This window comes from Malaya genurostris, chromosome 2 (assembly GCF_030247185.1).
Source record: "Malaya genurostris strain Urasoe2022 chromosome 2, Malgen_1.1, whole genome shotgun sequence".
Lineage (NCBI taxonomy): Eukaryota > Metazoa > Arthropoda > Insecta > Diptera > Culicidae > Malaya > Malaya genurostris.
Window position 1 is genome coordinate 349,070,533 of NC_080571.1, and position 17,703 is coordinate 349,088,235.

Genomic DNA, 17,703 nt, shown 5'->3' on the forward strand with positions numbered 1-17,703 from the left:
CACCGTTCGCTGACTGCGTCACTCGCCACATCCTGGAGGACATATTTGCCCAACGCATGATTTTCCGTCGGAAGGGAGTCGATCCGCTACCACATCGCTCCATTGGAAGTGACCTTCCGGTGGCCTTAGGAAGTCCACGTGTCGGTGAAACACCGATCATTCGACCGGCAGAAATACCAGCAGCATCAAAAAGTCCTCTTCAGCTGGTCCCCTCGTTCCCCACGTGCTCTGCAGTAAACCCAGCATCACCATCCATCAGTCGCTGAGTCCGTTCCGTTTTACTTTATTGTTCCCGACGTCCATAAATATCGAAACCGAGATAAATTGCTAACCGCTAGATTGATTTTCGGACCCCGCTTATAGACGGGTGCGTCCATGAAGTGATCACGTTTACGATCCATGTGCACATGTAACTGCGTTCTCGGAAGCACCCTCCGGAACGCACACAAATAATTACACCCGGGTGTCCAAGCTTTTACCATTCATCGCTTGCCGCTCCTGAAGATGTCATCATAACCTGTGGTTGGGTCGAACAATGAGAAAAAAGCACACTAACGAACCAGTAGATAGGGAGAGAAAGAAAACGCACACAATAGAAAGCTAGGCCTAGAAATTAGCATGCAGAAATAAATTATACTAACCGTGAAATCATGTCCAATTTACTAAATACATTACAATCTATGCTTAAAGTTAAATAAATGTTTTTTGCTAGTGTAGCTAGATAGAGTACCTAATTCTTGGTGTTCTTTTTGCCAGCGTTTTTAACAAACAATTTAAATTTTTACACTGGAACTGTCATTATGGAGTATTCAAATAACATTTGTTACTGCGCCCGATACAATGTTATTGTATTACATTTCTTTACGTTTACTGTCATGTTATTTTTGTAACACATGTCTAAATATTTATAAAGCATAACAATCCACAAGAGTTGCGATGATGCCATATATTCTAAGATCATTTACATTCCTACTTTAAATGATGACAATTCACTGTATAGAGCAGTGGCGTACCGAGGGAATGTGCTCCCGGGGCAAAATAAGAGATTTGCCGCCTCCATCGTTGATTTAGTGAGCAAACAAAAATAAAGCTGAACTCCATCTACGGAAAGATGATTTGGGCGAGAAAAAAAAGGTTTGCCCAAGGATTGGTTTACCGCCCTCTAAAAACGTTGCGCCCGGGGCGAATGCCCCCTTCGCCTCCCTAGATACGTCACTGGCATAGAGTAACACAGCCGATTCGTGGAGAACGAAAAACATCTTCTAAATTGATAGGTTAGATTAATAGATGGTCATACAAATTTACTGGTTTAGGATTCAAGTTCCAGAAGTAGGGGTCTGAAATTCCAAAACGAAACTCACCTAAATTTCTTAGACATAAATTAACGTTTGAGCACAGATAATAGTACGAGGAAGCCAAATCAGGTGAACGAGTATTTGAAACTTAAACCGTTGTTCTTAATCATGGTTGCGATGCTTATATGCTTCATGTAAGTTTGACTCTGTGCGTGCTTTATCGGCAGAGGAGTTTTGACCATCACGTAACTTTCAAAACCTCTACCTCACGGTGTAATCTACAGGATCAACAGCCCAATAATATTTCTCACACTTTTTTCGTTTCTGTTTCTGATTTCAGGAGGGGCCGTGATGATGTCAAAACTCTTGTAACACCTATAACTTATAAAAAGTAACACATATAACGCTTCCTAACACACAACACTTACAAAAGCTGTTACTCTTTGTAACTTACAAAAATAACACATGTAATGCCTTGTAACACCTATAACTTACATCATGTAACGTTTCGTAACGCCTATAACTTACTAAAAAGAAACGCCTGTGAATAACAAAAAAAATTACGCTTCGTAACGCCTGTAACTTTCAAAAAAGTAACGCATGTAACACTTCGTAACGCTCAAAACTTACTGAAAAGTAATGCATGTAACGCTTCATAACGTCTATCACTTACTTAAAAGTAACGCACGTAACGCTCCGTAACGCCTATAACTTACTAAAAAGTAGCGCATGAACACTTCGTAACGTCATAATTCACAAAAAAGTACCGCATGTAACACTGTGTAACGCCTATGATTCACAAAAATGTAACACATGTAAAAATTCGTAACGTTTACAAAAAAAGTGACGCATGTAACTCTTCGTAACGCCTATAACATCCTTAAAAGTAACGCGTCGTTACTCGTTTACCGCAGGAATCTAATCATTATAACGGTTTCTAGCATTCTTAATTACCACAAAATAACTCATATGATTTGTAACCCTTAATTAAAGAAAATTATCATATGCAACGCTTTCTAGCTTCTTAAACTTAACGTAACGCTTCCCACCTCACGATAATATCGAGTGAAGGAGCAAGACTCTAGGCAAGCGTATGAGTAATGTCAACAATGTGTGCGTAAAAACAAATTCCGACCTTTCGTTTTCTGATTTTAATCAATAAATCTTTCATATGGTTGAAAAATAAAAAAAATCAGTTCATTCTGCTTAAAACTTCAATTCCAGAAAAGCGAAAATATTAGTCAAAACTCTTCCGTTTTCCTTAAAACTGCCCGAGAAAAATTATTTCAGTTTCAGCTTACTTCCACTGACACATTTGATTAGCAACAAACACATTCCTATGTGGTACCTTTTATAAGTAAACCTGCAAAATAGGAACCTTTAATTTAACACGCGAAAGGCAACGGATAAGGAATGTTGTCGTAAAACTATTTATTTTTCCGGAAAACTGCTTTTGTAACAGAAAATATTTAGTTTTGTTTAGTTTTTGGTCAGAAAGTTTTGCTAGCCCGAAGAGGCGAATGGCCTTAAGGTTAAAACTTCTATAATCGGAACAAAAAAAAAATACATAGTACCTTCACACAGAGATGTCCATAACCTCTGTGTGACAAAGTTCGAGCAAAATTTCTCCCCTCGCACTGACAACTTCAATGAGAGCTCTTCTCTTTCACATTTATACACCACTGTTGTATAGAGTGTGCACACATCATGAGTGCGTTTGTTTATTTCCTTTTACCTCTTCCACTGAATCGCACCAAAGTGCTAGAGCAGAGCTAAAAAATTCTCTGAGGTGGATGCAGATACTTTCACAGAGGTGTACACGCCGGAGAGCACTCTGGTGTATGGTTTGCGTAGAAGAAGCGTGGGGCACGCAAAATTAGCAAAATAAAACAATTTATCGTTAAATTTTCGGTTTTCATTGCATTTTTTTTCATAGCAAGGCCAGATCTACTCTCTATTAATTGAAGTTCACATAAGTGTTCGCTCACCACCACGCGCCAGTGATCACTTGGGTGTATTTAGGCGAGAGCACGTGAGAGCGATTCGTGCGAAGAGAATGTTATTCTCTCGCACCAGCTTCATTCAACACAAGCACGCACTCAAAGTCTGTCTGTCTGGACACTGAGAAGAAGTGCGCTTTCTTTTTTGTGTGGAGCGCAGCAAATGTATCCGCAGTGTATAAATGAAACCTACGCCCTGGTGTATCACTCTAGTGAAATGCCATCTCTGCCTTCACTCAGGCGTTGACTCAGAAAGGCATCAAAAAAACTTTGTAACGTATACAGCTTCAAAAACTAAACTATTATTTTACGTAATATTTTGATTGTCATTTATTTTACCCCGGTTTCATCCTCCATTTTATATAGTTTTGATTCTGTTCCGCTTCGTAGGGTCTGTCGCTGCGTGCTTTGTCAGCAGTGGAGTTTTGACCATGATATATTTCTTAAAACTTTTCATGGAACAAAGATACAAAAGAAACTCACGCTGGTAATTTTGTTGCGAAAGGATTAAGTTAGAAGAAGTTTTTAAACACTTAAAATTTTTATTCAAATCATAATAAAGCCCCTTTTGAAATGTAATAACAGAACCAGAGATCTAAAACTGATGTAACGTTGGAGAACAATGGGAGCTGTCAAGTTGTTCCCTGGTTGAGTTCAATATGTGCCTGACTCCTTCGAAACTCCGAGTCCGAGTGCGTAAAAGGCAAGCCAGCGTCATGAGTTTTTCTCGTTATTTTTAAAAGTTTTAGAAAATTTAGATTTTGAGTTATTGAAGCTTGTCTCACATTGGGTAAAATTGAATCATAAATTGCTAATCATATCATATTTCATATGGTATGGAGAAAGAATTATGTTACAACACGAGATGTTCACGATTAAGTTCTACATATTCTTTCACAGGGCGAACTTGCACAAGGCACTCCATAGTAAAGTAAGACGTATTCACGTCAAAAGAAATTTTACGTTACTCTTCTAAAGCGCAGAAACTTTTCATATTATCAAACAAGATGCACATCAGATGTGGATGAATGTGGAATTGGCCGGCAGCCCAAAACCTGTTTCCCAGCGCGGCAAACTGAATTGTGGCAATGTACTTTACCAAAGAATGCATTTATACAGAAAAAGGGTTCCCTATTCATAGTATTGAGATGCATACTTCTGCTAATGGTTATGTTATTATGTGTAGCAATAGAAACCATATCCACAATTAGATTGAGATGAACTCTCCTCAAATGGAGACGCGATATCGCTGTTAGTGAAGAGATAATCTCTCACGCATGATCGACACCAAAAACTCGCTAAATCTTCAGCCGCATCAATGCTCGCTGACCAACATAACGGTTTCTCTCCCAAAGAAAGCATCGCATTATTTTCCTTCTCATGCAGCTTTCAGCGATGATCGTCAAAACAAGCTTTTCGGTCATTTGCCGCGCGCGCAGCCTCCACCAGAGCCACCAGAGTTTCACTGCCGTAGATTCTACCCTTTCCTGGATCTCCCGGTTCCTCCCGCACGTTCGTCAGTTGCATACCATTCTTGTGCCTCGCGATTTGACCAAAGGTATTTTCATGACCGCTGCTGCTGCTGCTGCCGCCGTCACCGTCGCATCCCACCGCTAAAAAAAAAACTTCCAACACAAACAATCCCAGGCAGAAGTGGGACTGCACCGTTGCGTTGTTGCGCTGCTCGTAGTTCTCTGCTGGCAGTTTGTCTGGCGGCGGGTATCGATGCGCAGAAAACAAGAACCAGCCGCCATCGCAGTGACCGTTTGTTTGTGTGACGACGGGCCGCAGCCAAAAAACCAGTTTTCACCTTCGATGCGATACAACAACGCCACATTAGAAGAGGCGAGAGACCGCAACATACCTTCAGCAGACGGCACCGTGAGAGAATATGTATGTAGCTTGTCGCAAGCATCACGCTTTGGTTCGAACTGTGTGTCGAAGGAAGCAAGGTGTTAGAAGAGTGTAGAATATCCACCAAACTAGTGTCAGCGAAATTTGGCTCCCGAAATAGTCGCTTGCTTGGATTGTTTTCTGAATGAAATTCTGTTCCGAATTGCGCGTTCAGTGTTTTGCAGTGTCGTACGGATGTGATTGTGAAAAAATCGAACCGCTAGGGCGTGGAAATCAATGAAAAATCAACCGAAGAATATCGACAAGTAGTACGTTTCTTTGCAGCTTTTTTTTTGGCCTGGGAGCATTCAGTGAGACAAGAAAAATCTTTGCACATATTTTGGCGCAGTGGTGTTGGTGGGTGCTGAAGTTTTTGAGCTACTTCGTTGTGTGTTGTTTGGGCTCTGCTCAAATGTGTGGGCTTTCGCTCTCCGTTCTTTCGGTTCTGGTGCTGGTGGTTGAATGGAGTTATGTTTTGTAGGTTGCAGCCACTGGCCGAGAGATAATGAAGAGCGAGAGAGAAAAACAGAATTCCCCCTGACTGGGTGTGTGTAGTCAGTTTCCGTTCTCCTGTTGTGACGGAATGAGAAGAAAATCAATACGAAACATAACATAAACGAGAGGGACTGCAGTGCTGCCAGCCGATTGTCAGGAGGGTGATAAGAGCTGCAGTGGTGTGTGGTAAACATAAACATGAATTCTTAATGATTCGCTTTATAGAAGGCTAAGAAGAAATTTTCTGGAACGCCTGGGAAAAGTTTTATTCTTTGTGAAGTGGTTGGCACTAAACAGGCAATGGAACTAAGTTTGCGTTCATCAGCTGCTATTGGTAGTGAGAAAATTGAATCAATTAAATTAATTTGCTTAAAACAACTATTTAATTATGCCTTCTAGAGTGTTTTGAATATGAACTAGTTGAAGCATGAAGTCTGTCTGAGATGCTAGACTATGAAATCTTAGGAATATGAAGAATATTAGAGAGCTACATTAGCTCTAGTAATAGGTTTGTTACTTCAATTCAAAGAACAATGATGAGAGCAAAATTTGAAAATTGTCATCGGTCAGTTCTATAAATTGTCCAAACTGTTGATGTACGATATCTTAAACAGGATAAATCTGTTAAAAAAATCTGAATAAATGAGCCACCGCATTGTTGTTTTTGCGATGTAACCGGATCCAAATTTTTTACTTCAACCATAAAAAAGTCATTTCGCAGTAAAATTTTTAAAACTTTTATGGATAATTCTAGAAATTAACAGTAGAAGAGGAGAAAAATCAGGATTGACATTCTTCGATATGAAAAAAAACTTTGTACACTTCTTCAATATGCAAACCATCAATTTTTCACAGATAGAGAAATTGATTCGATTGAATACTAATATTGAAAAGTGCGAATGCTTTTTTGCATGCAGTTTCTATAATTATTATTTTCTAGAGTGAGACAAAATTTAAATTAATCTTTTCGTGGTCCTTTCGGGTCCCATTTTAGCTCAATTGTTGAAACAATATTTTCGTGCCCTAGGTTTAAATTTAGTATGCAATTTAGTATCTAAAGCTTAATTCCAGGATCCAGATCTAGAAGTTTGTTTCCAGAATCCAGATCTAGAAGACATATTATGAATTTTGTTTCAGAAGTCTGAATCAGAATGTTGGATTCGGATTTGGATCTAGTCAAGAACCCAGTTCCACAAATATAGTTCCAGAGTCTTAGTCTCAAATTGTAAGCCTGTATTATGAAACTAAGTTCTAAAATTGAGTTCTTAAACTAAATTCTAAACCTGTAACAATACCTAAAAATATTTAAAAATGATCAAACATTTCTACATTTTTGTCGAACAATCTCAAACTTGCCTTTGACGGAACAAAATCCACCTCCACAACTACTGTGGGAAAAACCGGAGTTTTAGTTTTCCACATTTTTCTCGCACGCCGTTTTCAAAGTACGGTGAGTAAAATTTACTCATTTTTTATATTTAAACTAAATAAGTAAAAATGATTACAAATTTCTCACTTGAGAGTAAAGTTGAACGAGCGCACATCCCATAAAGTGGTTATGATTAGTCTTAACCTCAGTACCGTTTTCAATCAAAATCACACACCGGTAACAGACATTCGTGTCTGCACCGTGATTCTGATTTATTCAAAACGATTGAGAACGGTTTGCTTGGGTTTTTAATTCCGAGCTTCGTCGTCGATTTTCTTTTCTTTACCGCGTGGGAGAAATCGAACAACGCATACAATGTACTTCATTCGTAGAGGCGATCACTCTCATCTTGTAATTCTGAAGCCGAAAGTCAGACCCGAATGAAATTTAAGGGTTCGGCATGAAATTATAAGACCTTTCATTCGTACCTAAGTTTGTGAAAGACGGTCACCGAGAAAAATGAGTTTTTTTCCATTTTAAAGTTTGCGAAAACTATTTCCGGTGCTACCGGAAGCCGGGAATTGGTATAGCCGGAATGGATACGGTTGGCCATCAGCTGACAGGGTCTATCGATTTAAGCTCAGTGTTGTGCATCACTGCCCGGGGTTGGCGATTCAATGCATAGGGCGCTGGTCTTTTAAGCCAGTGGTCGTATGTTCGAGTCCCGACCTGGAAGGATTCTTAGTGTCAGTAGTATCGTAGTACTAGCCATGAAATGATCATGTACGCTATAAATCGGCTGCGAGATCTGTTGAAACATAAAGGCCAGCATTCAGACGCTGCGTCTGCTGTGTATTCTAGACATGCAAAATACTGCGCTCCTATTACTTTTATTAATCAAATTCATGCTAAATAGCGTTTTATAGGGTTTAATCTAAATAGCGCAGGGTTAATCAAACAACTGAAGTTAACACAGTGTTTTGTCGCTATAACTATTATTTGGTGCAGAGTGTTTTTATTTTACTTATTCTGCATTTCCCTCTGCGTAGTGAAAACTGTAACAATGTGATTACGATCCAAACTGATAATTTTCATAAAACCTTTATCAGCTAGTATTTATTTTATGGCAAATGGAAAAATTGGTTGCGAAACACGGTGATCATCAAACGAAAACATGTGTTTAAGGCACATTCCTGAAAGTTACGAATTGTACATTCTCACCAATTTTAGCATTTTCACGCATATAAATTGAAAAATTACATTGATTACTTCAACATTCCTCATCAACCACCATTAGATTCCCTAAAGATACATCTTGCCCACTGCGCTCTTCGCCTTCTTGTTCCAAACGGATTTGTGACGAACACCAGTTTAGCAGGGTCGTTGCCCGGCATTCGTGCAACATGCCCTGCCCACCGTATTCTTCCGGCTTCGGTTACCTTTTGGATGCTGGGTTTGCCGTAGACTGCAGCGAGCTCGTGGTTCATTCTTCGCCGTCACATGCCGCTCTCCTGCATACCACCGAAGATCGTCCTTAGCACGCGTCGCTCGAAAGCTCCAAGTGCTTGCAGGTCCCTAGTAGGCCACTGATGACACCGTTCCAAAGTTTCTCGCGATAATGCCCATGTCATCCGCAAAGCTCACAAATTGACTAGATTTCGTGAAAATCGTTCCCCGGCTGTTAAGCCCGGTTCGTCGCATTACTCCTTTCAAGGCGATATTGAATAGCAGGCATGAGAGTCCATCACCTTGTCACAGTCCTCGGCGAGATCCGAATGAACTGGATAGTTCACCCGAAAACCTTACGCAGTTTTGCACACTGTTCATCGTTGCTTTGATCATTCTAGTCATCTTCCCAGGAAAGCGGTTCTCGTCCATTAGACTAGTAAGTTCTAAAATTAAGTTAGTAAAAAAAAACGCGTATGAATTGAGGTCACGAAAAATAACATAAAAGATGAAACACAGTTTATACCATTCTTAATAGCTCGAGAGATATCAATTTGATACTCAACACAAAAAGTAGAGTCGATTGCTTCGATTTGTAGGTCTTGACGATAGGTGAGCAATTCCAGGAATGAGTAGACAAATTCAGAATCGATCTTCTCCGATTTGGATGAAACTTTGCACATGGCTTCAGTATGGCAAACCATAAGTTTTGAACCGATTTAAAGAGGTCAATCCGACTCACGACTGACTTTTAAAAAGGGCGTATGTATTTTTGCATTTCACAAAAATTGCCATTTTCAAATCGTTGTAACTCGGAAACCGTTAATTGTACAAAAATGGCGTTCAGGAAGAAGTTGTAGGGAATCGATTGGGCACTCTAAAAAAAATATACACTGAAAAAATTTTTTGATTTTTTTTCTCAATAATTACAAAATAATCCGAAAAAAGTTTAATAAAAAAAAGCATGGTTTTAATTTTTTTGATAATTTATATTTTAAAGCTGTTATTAAAACCTACAGAATGATGGCTATCCCATCCGTGCCTTTTGAAAAATGAAGAAGTTACAGCTAAAACAATTTACAGATATATTCGAAATTTCAGGTTCTCGTTGAGAGATATTCATTTAAACAGTAAAATATTATTCTACAGTTTAAAGGCAATAAATTTGTTCATGATATCCTTTCTTCTAAAAGTAGCTGTTCTTAAGATTCTTGGATATTTAATTATAACACCATTTTTTATATTTCCATGAATTGTTTATTTGCTTGCTATATCTACAATTATTACATGTACATGAATAATTCTTAATTATATTTAAAGTTTTATTTATGTCTGACGGAGCTGCCTTGCAGTACAAAAACAGAAAAAAATTTGCAAGTCTCTGTAGGATTTTTCAAAAGGCACGGATGGGATAGCCATCAATCTGTTTTTTTTTAATTTAATTTTTTTTAATTCATTTTGAAATTATTGAGAAAAAAATCAAATTTTTTTTTCAGTGTAAATATTATTTAGAGTGCCCTTGATTCCCTACAACTTCTTCCTGAACGCTATTTTTGTACAATTAACGGTTTCCGAGTTACAATGATTTGAAAAAGGCAATTTTCGAGGTATGCAAAAATACATACGCCCTTTTTAAAAATCAGTCGTGAGTCAGATTGACCTCTCCATCGGTTCAAAACTTATGGTTTGCCATACTGAAGCCATGTGCAAAGTTTCATCCAAATCGGAGAAGGTCGAGTCTGATGATCTGCTAAGCATTTCTGGAATTGCTCAGTACTTGAAAATTATCCATTTCATTAAAGCTTTAAAGTACGTGTGGCATTTTTTGGCAACATGAAAGTACAGAAAAAGCTCTTAGGAGACTTCCTCGCTGTTTAACACTCCTAATACTAAGCCTAAAAAAGTTACGCGGAGCACCAAGCCTCAAAAAAAGTTGGAACGGTAACTTTGTGCTGTCATAGCTCAGTTGTTACTTGACCAATTTGATAAATTTTACACCCTCGAATTTTGTGAAGTTTGTAGATTATTTTAAGTATATCATAATTGACGATCGTTTAGGAAAAACTAATGAAAATCTGATTTTTCCCGTTCCAAGTTTTTTTTCAAGCTCAAAATGTGCCCTATCTGCATTTATGCGGCCCCTGCATCGCGAATCGGATATTGAGAACCTCAAATTTACCGAGTCATAACTTTGTTGTTAGTCAACCGATCTTCAAAATTTGTTCACCATTGGAAAGGTACTACTTCCACAAATAAAATGCACTGAAAAAAACTAAAAATAGGGTTGTCTACCCAAAGTTATAATGAAAACTGTAGATAAATGACCCAAGAAAAGATGAGACTTTTTACAGAGATCGTAAATATCTCGAAATTCAAAGCGATGACCTGTATATTTTTACATATCATTCGAATGCTAGTGATACCAGCTAAAATTTTCGCTCAACTACTACTATTCTTGTACAATCAAAAGAAAACATTAAGAAATCGATGAATTTATAAATATATATATGAATTTTTCATTTTTTTTTTCACATGTTTGTATATAACTCAAAAATTAAAGCGATGACATGTACATTTTTTTGATTCAAAATATTGGAATCATTACCAGAAACAATGCATTGATGACCAAAATTATAAATCCGTTCAAAGAAGCTCAAGAAATTTGGTACAAATACAGAGAATTTCTATTATTGGGAAAATTTTGCCAAACAAAATCAAATCAAAACTTTTAAATTTTATGACATATATTTTTTTATTATTTTAGTTGGAAATTTATTATGAATAAAATTTACAAAAACAACTCAAACTTGGTTTTCACTGAAAATTTTAAAAGTTTTAGTAAATAACCTCAAACTTTAAAAATAGTCATATTTTTATATTGGATAAACCATCTAATTAATTTTTATGCACAACCCAAGATTTTACGGAAAACCTAAAACAAAAAAATCTAATTTTAGCAGTTATCAATTCCGTTTGGGTTGTGTATAAAAATTGGTTAGATCTTTTGTCCAATACAAAAACATAATTATTTTTAGAATTTAGGTATATTTACCAAAATTTTTAAGATTTTCAGTGAAATCCAAGTTTCGTTTTTGTTTTTAATTTTGTTCATAATAAATTTCCAACTAAAATAATAAAAAAATATATGTCATAAAACTTCAAAGTTTTGATTTGTTTTTTTTTGGCAAAATTTTCCCAATTATAGAAATTCTCTGTATTTGTACCAAATTTCTTGAGCTTCTTTGAACGGATATATAATTTTGGTCATCAATACATTGTTTCTGGTAATGATTCCAATATTTTGAATCAAAAAAATGTACATCGCTTTAATTTTTGAGTTATATACAAACATGTGAAAAAAAAAAATGAAAAATTCATATATATATATATTTATAAATTCATCGATTTCTTAATGTTTTCTTTTGATTGTACAAGAATAGTAGTAGTTGAGCGAAAATTTTAGCTGGTATCACTAGCATTCGAATGATATGTAAAAATATACAGGTCATCGCTTTGAATTTCGAGATATCTACGATCTCTGTAAAAAGTCTCATCTTTTCTTGGGTCATTTATCTACAGTTTTCATTATAACTTTGGGTAGACAACCCTATTTTTAGTTTTTTTCAGTGCATTTTATTTGTGGAAGTAGTACCTTTCCAATGGTGAACAAATTTTGAAGATCGGTTGACTAACAACAAAGTTATGACTCGGTAAAGTTGAAGTATTCAATATTTTCTATGCGACGTTTATGCCAAAGGAAAGAAAATTGGAAAGCAGATAGGGCATATTGGGCGCGTGAAAAAAACTTGGAACGGGAAAAATCAAATTTTCATTGGTTTTCCTTTACCAATCGTCTGCTACAAAGTTTTGGAATCAATCTACGAACTTCAAAAAATTCGAGGGTGTAAAATTTATTGAGATTCGTTGAAAAACAGCTGAGCTATGACAGCTCAAAGTTACCGTTCAAACTTTTTTGAGGCTTGGTATTTGGAGTGTTAAAAGCTGTACAAGGAACTGCTTCAAAGTTTGTTGTGTTACGTCGGGTGAACATTCAAGTATGAGTAATTCCTTAAAAACAGACTGTTCAGAATGCTTTGTATGCTATTTAAGCCAAATCTTTTTTTTTACGAACTTTTGGTTACTTGGGTTAAATACAAATTGTAATATATCTTACCGAATGAATAATTCTACACACTTAGAAAATTTCGCAGAATTCGGTAATTTTTTACCGAATTTTCAACAACTGAACGTTCGGTAATCAAATTGATTACCGATCGTACGGTAATTGCTGAACTGTCAAAAAACTACCGTAAACTGTAAACCAAATGAATCTAACTGAAAGTTCGGTAATTTGTTGTTTGTTTGTTTTCCTTTGGTTAATTTTTTTTTCTATTTTCGGATTCCAAAAAGCAGCACATGTTCACAATAACGAATGAAGAAAATTCCAACCTGTTGTGGCTATGGTTTTATTCCACCTTCCAAAACACTGCACAATCCGTCCAGTCCACCAGAAATTACCCTCGAACGATTTGTGTAGGCAGCAAGTGGACAAGTGGTACAAAATTATTTTCTGCTTAGGGTAAACAAAAAGCTTTTAGTGGTTCTAATGTTTCAAAAACTTTAGCACCTGAACCTCAATCCATTCGATGAAATCTTCAAGATTTTTTTCGTTTGGTTAATAAAAAGACACTTACTGAACATTTTATCATCTGTTTGACAGTTCGTATTCACGACAATCAGTATTTACAGAAGTTCGGTTATTGGAAGATTATTTTACCATACGGACGGTATGGCTTTTACCGTACTCGGCGACTATTCAGATTTACCGTATGAATTGTATATCTATTTACAGAATTCTGTAATGAAAACTTGCGTAACACTGGTCGTCCGGTAAAAATTTGCATGATTTTTGTAAAATGACGTTCATGTACCGAAATATTGGTAATTCCTATTGATTACCGAAAGTTTTCGTCAAAAAAAATACCGAACAACGGAATGGAATCTTAGTGTGTAGAAGAGAAACTCTGTGGATTTGCTCAATTTTAGCATAGCATGAGTATTTCACATTTTCACATTAAGTTTTTGTGATATTTTTTTTTGGGTTAAAGCGAATGTGTGTCGAATTCCGTTAATTGTAGGTTAAGTAATCAGTAATAAGTAATGGAAAGAAACGTTAACCACTTAGTCGTTTGACAATTCTGATGTCCGAAAACATAAATTCGAACAAATAATTTTTGGGCGAGACGAAGTTCGACGGGTCAGCTAGTAATACAAGTAAAACGTTGACACTTGAGAACAATTTTAATATGCAAAGAAATTAGCAGTGTAAACTATCAACTGGTGTTCTAGTAAAGCTGTTAGGTATTAAACTTCTAAAGTAAACATGTATTAAAATATAGGATACGCTAGGATATGATGGGTTAATATGTGCAGGAAGATTTGAGGTTATTGAGGTATTCGCACGTTGAAATGTGTTCAGGGTAACGTGCTACTAAAGCCAATTTAATCCGACTTCTGGCATTTGAAAGCAAGCTTAAAATTTGAACGATAATTAGACTTGAAGAATCGATAATAATTGCATTGCATTGATCTATCGCAATTCATGCATCCGTCGATGTACACCCAAAGTGAAATGAGAGCACTGCTATTCTTTCACCTTTGACAGTAGCGTTTGGCTGCGAACCGATACAGCCAGGTAAATGCTCAAATACGCTCGCCATATCTTCTTTCGCTCTGCGTCCCAACCAGCATCAACATTATGCTCAGCTCTGTCTGTGCTTGTCTCCGCAAAACGCTCACCCAACATCATCGTCACCATCAGCATCATCATCATCATCATCATCATCGGAAGCCCCCAGAGAGTTGAGCTCAGCTCGAGCAGCCGACGTCGTCTTTGAGTAGCCTGGCGGAGAATCTCTCGTCACAGTCGCTCGCCTACTTTTCCACTGGATTCTCGGTTTTTCGGTTCTGCTCCGTGGCTCACTTTGACTATCACAAAACGGGTGTGTTAGCAATGTGGTGTTAAATGCTGATGGTTCTCGGTTTGGATTCCATTGCAGGAAGAAAAGGAAAAAAAGGGCAGAACTTCGGTCAAATCAGGATTGCGGCACACACCTTCTGGGATAGGCGCAATCCCAAGGCAGGGCGCTGAAAATCTGGAGATCCGAGTGCAAGTGCTTCTCGCAGCAAATCGCCCAGGTCCCACACGAATAATTCGGGGTGTTTCTTTTCCAATTGTGTAAGCTCATGGAGTTTCATTTTCCTTCCCTAAAAGGTTGGTCGATTTTTCCTCGGAAATAGTCAAAGGAACGCGAAAAAGAAAAGTGTACTGTAATTACTGCGGTGGGAGTCGACTAAACGAGTAGTAAAGTGCTGACCGAAGGTAAAGAGTGGAACGTGAGAAAATTAATCGTGAAAAATCGAAAATCAAACGAATGAAAAAAAAAGTGAACATTGTTGAGGTGGAAAAAAGTCTGAAGTGAAAATATACACATTTACACGTACATACGTACGAGTCCTGGCAGAAACAGCAGTATCAGGAGCAGCAGCAGAAGCAGCAGTTGAAGAGAAAAGGCTAAATACATCGAGAGACGCAATCGAGGAGTGCAGAAAGGATTACACGGCTTTTTGCTCATTTTTTTCTCTCTCACTCACATTCTCGGGGTTCGACCGTGTATCCCTTTTCCCTGCCGTCGTGTGTCTCGCCACTACCGGGAGAATCGGCATTCGGTGAGGGTAATTTGTGGCAGCCTCAGTAGCGGTAGTAGTTGTGTAGTGGGCTGCTTTCGAGAAGGATTACTCAACATAATACATACCGCCTTGCAGTCTCGTGGAGTGGTGCCAAGTGCGAGTGCTTCTCTGATCGGTGTCAGTGCTCTCTGGTTCTCTCTGGTTTCGCGCTGGCTCCATAAGAAGAGCAACAACAAGAAGAAAAAAAAGGATTTAAATTTCACACGTCTTTCTATGCGGAGCAGCTGGAACCAATAGGAAATTGCTTCGGGTTCGGGCGTTACTGCAAAAGGTGAGTACTTCTAGCAGCTACGAAACACACGATGCAAATGAATTATTTTGCCACTGCCGTTTGGTCGGGGTCCTTGCGGGAGGATGACGTCGGCGGGACACACAACTCTGATCGCGTTTTCCGCCCGCTGGCCCGCGTGGACGGGCGTTGTTCGTTTTGGGTGGCCATCGGTGGGTGGCTTTTCGCAGAACTATATTAAGTATCGATTGTTACGTAAAAATGGTAATTGGTATTGACTGATGATATACAAATTTCATGAGCCGTAGCGGTCGGGCCTGTTGCCTGTTGGATTGGCAGCCCAGTTTTCGTAGGCACCATGGTACCATGCGAAAAAAATTTTCTCGTGTGCTAACCCGGCAGTAATAATTGATCATCATCGATCCACCATGGGACGGGCTTTTTTTGGCACTGGTTCGTGAAATTAGCTGCAAGTTTTACCGACAATGTATGGTCGAACTATTTACGGTGCAATAGCAAAAACAACTGAATATAAAACTGGGTTTTCAATCGCTAATTTTTATTCATGAAATATTGGGAGTACAAATTAGTTCGGTTCGTTTTCAAAAGATGGCTCTGGCTGTTAGGAACATTGAACAGTAACAGCTGATGTCGATAGTTTCAAGAGGTTAGACATCTGTCATCGATATTCAGTTTATATTGTTGTCTTAAAAACCTTGTTTTTTTACTGTAAAAGCTATGAGCATTTTTTCGTTAACTAAGACACATTTTGTGAGAAGTTTTAGTTTTCTCAGTGGCATCTCGTGACAAAATTTCCTTGTTGTGTACTGCTTATGTGGTATAATATCAGATGTAACAATGTACTTTCGGATGGGAATTCGTATTAAACTTATCATCGATAGAAAAGAAGAATTTAGCGCTCTGCATGTCGAGAAATTCTTTCAATACAATAAAATACAAATTTAATAGAATCGCTTCGATGTTGCAACTGAGACAGCAATTTGTTTTCAATTGCCATAAGCATAAGCCACTGAAACCTCTCGTGCAGTTGTGCGCCATACAAGTTCTCACAGATCCAACCGTGACAGAGAACAAAAAATCTCAGAACTGGTCTAATTATTTCCTTCTCTTCTTGACAATTCTTCTACCATTTGACCTGTTTTCATCGATTGAATAGAAATTGAATGTGAATGGGAATGACCGGTTGTGCAGTGCACGAGGTGCACATGAGGACGAGACGCCTCTGAGTTTTCTGTTTTAAATGGGAGAAAAATGCAACTGACGATCCACAGATAAACAATCATTCAACTGACAATGTTTTATGTAGCGGAAGCGAGAGTAAATATCACTTGAAAAGAATTTTTAAATTTAAAATAATTAGCAATTTAGTGAAATAGTAGGGGGCGCTGGTCTTACAAGCCAGTTGTGGTATGTTCGAGCCCTGACGCTATGAATTGGCTGCGAAGTCTGTTGAAACAGAAAGGTCGAATTTCAGAAAAGGAATGTAATGCCAAGACTTTGCTTTGCATTTATTACTTCTAATAACAACAATTCACTGCGTAGATCATTCACGAATAGCATGAGAAGGAGTGGTCCTAAGTAACTCCCTTGTATCGACTTGTGAGGAACAGAAAAAATTTTCTTAATCTGATGAATGTTGAGACTAACAGTTCGGCTGAAAAGTTCGTATCGTTTAATAGAAACACACATTTTTTTGCCAAAATTCGTTTTTATTATTCAACATAATTGCCATCAGAGGCGATACAGCGATTATAGCGATCTTCCAACTTTTCGATACCATTTTTGTAGTACGATTTGTCCTTTGCCTCAAAATAGGCCTCAGTTTCAGCGATTACCTCTTCATTGCTTCTTAATTTTTCACCAGCGAGCATTCTCTTGAGGTCTGAGAACAGGAAAAAGTCACTGGGGGCCAAATCTGGAGAATACGGTGGATGAGGGAGCAATTCGAAGCCCAATTCGTTCAATTTCAGCATGGTTTTCATCGACTTGTGACACGGTGCATTGTCTTGATGAAACAAAACTTCTTCTTCAAATGAGGCCGTTTTTTTGAAATTTCGTCCTTCAAACGCTCTAATCACTGTTGATGGTTTTTCCCTTTTCAAGGTAGTCGATGAAAATTATACCATGTGAATCCCAAAATACAGACGCCATAACCTTACCGGCCGATTGTTGAGTCTTTCCACGCTTTGGGTTCGGTTCATCGCG

At 37.9% G+C, this 17,703-nt stretch overlaps 1 protein-coding gene across 7 annotated transcripts in view; it reads left to right on the top strand.

The window, feature by feature from the left end:
• The first annotated feature begins 5,266 nt into the window (after positions 1 to 5,266).
• Positions 5,267 to 17,703, top strand: part of LOC131432081 (protein turtle-like) — a 130,906-nt gene continuing 118,469 nt past the window's right edge. For 2 of the 7 annotated variants that reach the window (XR_009229779.1, XR_009229780.1), the window contains exon 1: positions 14,107 to 15,519. The gene's annotated coding sequence lies outside the window, so the exon portion shown is untranslated. Of the gene's footprint in view, positions 5,546 to 14,060; positions 15,520 to 17,703 lie in introns of those variants that run through there. The other 5 variants (XM_058598137.1, XM_058598136.1, XM_058598139.1 and 2 more) reach the window with 5 other exon arrangements.